The 4,289-nt window shown below is 59.8% G+C and overlaps 1 long non-coding RNA gene across 1 annotated transcript; it reads left to right on the top strand.

Annotated features, from left to right (window-relative positions):
* The first annotated feature begins 1,165 nt into the window (after positions 1 to 1,165).
* On the top strand, positions 1,166 to 3,994 carry LOC118158709. Its single transcript, XR_004746879.1, has 2 exons — positions 1,166 to 2,650; positions 3,842 to 3,994. It is a non-coding gene; the product is annotated as an uncharacterized LOC118158709 (long non-coding RNA).
* The last annotated feature ends 295 nt before the right edge of the window (positions 3,995 to 4,289 follow it).

Below are 4,289 nucleotides of genomic sequence, written 5' to 3'. Positions count from 1 at the left end.
GAAAGAAAGAAAGAAAGAAAGAAAGAAAGAAAGAAAGAAAGAAAGAAAGAAAGAAAGAAAGAAAGAGAAAGAAAGAAAAGGGAAAAGGCAGACTTTCCGATGCTCAGGCTTTTCTGTTTGGATGGATGGCGAGCGCAAAGTTGTGATTCAGCGCCCTGCTTTCGGGTTGGCACCGCAGCCCGGTACTTCTGAGCGCTAACAAATGACAAACCCCGGCTCGGCGCGGCCCCGCTGCCGGGGAGGCTGCGGGGACGGCAGATTGCCTTCCCGAGGGGGTGGCGGGCGGGGGGGGGGGGTCTCCTGTGACCCGCCTTTTTGCCCCCCCCCCGTCAAAAAAATCCCCCGGGCCCCGGGGGGGGGGGCGGGCGCCGGGGGGGGGGGGGGGGGCGGCGCGGGGTTGCACACCCGCGGAGGGCCCGGGGCAGCGGGGCAGAGCACCCCAGCACTGCCACCACCTCCCGTTCCCCCGTCCCCCCCGTCCCCCCGGGGCCCTCGTCCACGGGAAGGTCGCGCCGGAGGCGGCGTGGTGAGCCCACTCCCACGAGTGATTTAATAGAAAATTAATAGGCGAGGCAGGACGCGGCGTGGGGGAGCGGCTGAGGAGGGGGTTGCGGACGTGGGGCAGCGCTGACCGGGGGGGGGAAGTTGGATAAGGAGGAGACCCCCCCTTGGGAGAGGCGTGGGTTGGTGACAGGCTGCGGGGATGGCCCCGGAGGGCCGCGGCGGTGGCAGCGGGTACACCTGCAGGGGAGCGGGGGGTGCCCCCGGGGGGTGCCCACCCAGCTGCAGGCCTCGGGGGGGGCGGCCACGCAAAGCCCCCCGGCAGCCCTCTGGGAGCGGCGAGGGGATGGAGGGTAGGGGGCTGCGGGCAGGTGCCCCAGAGAGCAGCCCTAAGCTCCGGGAGGGCCCAGCCCTGGTCCCCCCGGGGGGTTCACTCACAGACACACGGACAGACACACGGACGGGGGTTACAGCCCCCGACGGAGACCCCTTCCCAAATCGGGGAGCGATCGCTTCTCCCCCCTTGAAACACCACCTCGGGTGCATGCATCCTCTGGTCAGACAACTCGGTTGTCCTTCAAGGCTGGCCAGGGAATGGGAGACAGGATGGGAGAAGGGGGGAAATATAAAAAATTAAAGCAAAAAATAAGGGAAAGAAGAGAAAGGCCTGGGAAGGAAGGCCCCAGCCCTAGTGATGGGAGTTGAGGCCTGGCTTGGGCAATGCTGGCTGGCGAGGCCTGGCCGAGGATGCTGCGAGGGCAGCCGAGCCGTGCCGAGCGGTGCCGAGCCGTGCCAGGGCCCCCTCCCCAGTTTGGGGGGCTCCGTCTCTTCCCACAGTGGCCGCGGCCCGGCCAGGAGCGGGGCGAGAGGAGCCCCCAGAGCCCCTCTTGTCCCTGCCACATCCCACCCTGTCCCCTGGTGGAGCAGGGGACGTGAAAATGCTGAAAGTTGGGGAGACAGAGAGGGGAATTTTTACACGTCAGAGTCGCTCGCCGGGTCCTGTGACAGCAGCCTATATATTTATTGTCCCCCATCTCCTCTGCTCCCTGCGTGTGCATGTATGCAGGCACACGAGTCCGCGTGTGTGGTGTGTGTGAGGGTGTTTTTACATATGTACACTGCTCGCAGGGCTCGGCAGGTGAGGCCGGCGTTTAACACTTGGTTTTTGGAAAACCCGGGGAGCAAATCTCAGCTCCCTGCTCGCCCTCCGCGCTCTGCCGCGCCGCTCAGAGAACAGCCCTACCTGCAGCTGGTTTTCACACTACGCCCCCCACGCCTGCCCCCCCGCCAGAAATAGCGCTTAGAAGTTGTCACTGCTCATCTCCAGAATGAACTTTTCCTTCCCGCAGGGGACAAGGGGACGAGAGAGAGGGGCTGGCACGGCCCCGTGTTGGGTTACACCAGGGGGAAAGAGGGAGACAGAGAAAGGGAAGGAAAGGGAAAAAAAAAAAAAAAAAAAAAAAAAAAAAAAGAAAGAAAGAAAGAAGAAAAAATAAATAAATACACACATCGAACCCTAAATCCTTTCAAAGCTCAGATCCCCGAGCCTGAGGAAAGCGGAGTGTGGGCGACAGAGGGGAAATGAGGGCTGAGCCCCTCAGAGATGCTCGGCGCGCTGTCCTCTGCCCATCCCGGACCCGCAGAGGTTAGAGAGCGATCACAGCTCATTTCCCAATTACACGCGAGCTGTGGCCGTTTCTGCGCGCCCCTGCAATTCGCCGGGGAGAGGAGAGGAAAGAGGAGAGGAGATGCCTCCCGCCGGCTGCGCTTCGCTCGCACCCGGGACACGGCCGTGGGCACGGGGACGGGGCGCCGCGGGGGACTTCTCCCATTCTCCCCACGACCCCCATGAACTTCCCCGGCCCTCCCAGCACCGTCTGTCTGGGGCGATGCTGCAGTCTCCTTTTCCCTGGGCAAGGCAGCGAAGGGTCCGCGGAGTGGCGAGGGGAGCCCGCACCTCCCCGCCGCGCTCCCCTTTCCCGCAGCAGCGCGACTCGGGTGGGTTTGAGCTGTTCCCCCCCCGCCCGCTCCTGTTCGTCTCGTCTCGGAGGCATCTGATTGCTGCCCCTTTAATCTGTTGACACTATCACGCAGATAAACAGGCTGCCATCGATCTTTTCATTAGGTGATCGCATAACAAACAGAGCAGGTGAAAAAGGAGAGCGCGCTGGGATGCTCGCAACTTGTGCTCGGGGGCTGCGAGGGGTGGCCGACCGCCCGCCGCCCGTGCCCCCCGCCACCCGCGTGGGGCCGCCCGGAGAAACACGCGTGTCAGAGGGGCCGGGGGGGGGGAGTGTGCAAATACCCACACACGGGGAGGGGTCGGGGGTTTGGGGGGGGGGGGTCTGGGTTCATGGTCAAAGCAGCGGTGTGGGTGCCCCCGGAGCGGGACGCGGGGCTGAAGCCGGGCCGGGGGCGTCCCGGGGCGGGGGCAGGGTGTCCCCGCCAGGCGCTGCGCCCCCGCCGCCCCCCGAAAGCCCGAGGAGGAGAAGCGAGACTTGCCTGGGGTGGCCGGGCCGGGAGCGGGGCCGGCGGTGCGGGAGGAGCCGGGCTCCGGCGGCGGGGTCCGTCCAGCTCCGCTCAGGCTTTCTCCCTCTGCCTGTGTCTGTGTCTGTGTCTCTGTCTCTCTCTCTCTCTCTCCCTCTCTCTCCGTGCCTTGCTCTGCCTCTTTTACTCCCTGTCTCTTCACAGTCTGGGGAGTAAAATCTGGATGATATACATACCGAGCTTGCTTTTTTTGTCTGATTTAATCTTATTCGTTTCACCTTTTCAATGACCAAGAGACAGGACCGAGAGTTTATTTAGAAAGAGGGAGAGAGAGGAAAGGAGCCTACTGTTGCATAGTCAATAACATCCTTTTTATCAATGCAATATACAATAGAGACGGCTTGGCCAAGGGACTCATTGAAAATCTCTTCATTATTTCGGGACAAAATCAAGCGTTTATTCTGATCTCAGAAATGATGAAGGATTCTCCTCTCCAGCCGGCTCCCAGCCTCGGATTTCAGAGCTGACAGGGAAAAAAAAAAAAAAAAAAAAAAAAAAAAAGTGATCACGATACATCAAAGTTGAGTGTGTGTATGTGTTTTGTTTTATTTTTTTCTAATGAAAGCAACATCTCTTATAAATAAATAAATAATAATAATAATAATAGCAATAAAACTTCAGTCATATATTTAATCCCTCTTCCCCCTGTAGGCTTTTCCCCGGGCTTACAATCTGATTGTAAACTTTTATGGGAGCTAAGAGGAGGGTAGCCTTGTCTTTCTCTTTTTTTCTCTTTTTTTCCTTTTTTTTTTTTTTTTTTTTTTTTTTTTACACTTTGTTTCTTCTTTGTCAGACGCAGTCTTTCGACCCAGAGCGAATTTCAGACCTCTCGCAGAAGGGGGAGGTTTCGGGGAAGGAAGGCTTGCGAGGAAGGAGCCTCGCGGAGGTGGACGCTTAGAAAGAAGGGGTTTCTCCCTCTCCTCCTCGGCGCAGCGGCTACATGTTTTTTTTAAAAAAAATATTATTATTTTCCCTATTATCTCCCCAATTTATGAAAAAAAAAAAAAAAAAAAAAAGGAGGACAGCGCGGTGCGGCGGGGCGGGGGGGGGGCGGGGGGCAGAGATGGGGGTTGAACAACCCCCCGCGGGAAGGTCGGGGGGACCCGGCGGGGAGCGGGGGGCTCCGGGCGGGGAGGGGGCTGTGCCCGGCGGGCCCCCGGTGGTCTCCTGTCCGCTAGATGGCAGCCGGCGCCAGCGATTCCTGCTCCGCGCCGCCGCCGCCGCCGCCGGGGCCGGGCCGG

This window comes from Oxyura jamaicensis (genome assembly GCF_011077185.1).
Source record: "Oxyura jamaicensis isolate SHBP4307 breed ruddy duck chromosome Z unlocalized genomic scaffold, BPBGC_Ojam_1.0 oxyZ_random_OJ71625, whole genome shotgun sequence".
Lineage (NCBI taxonomy): Eukaryota > Metazoa > Chordata > Aves > Anseriformes > Anatidae > Oxyura > Oxyura jamaicensis.
Note: the sequence above shows the minus strand (reverse complement) of the source record. Positions and strands in the feature narration are given on the sequence as shown.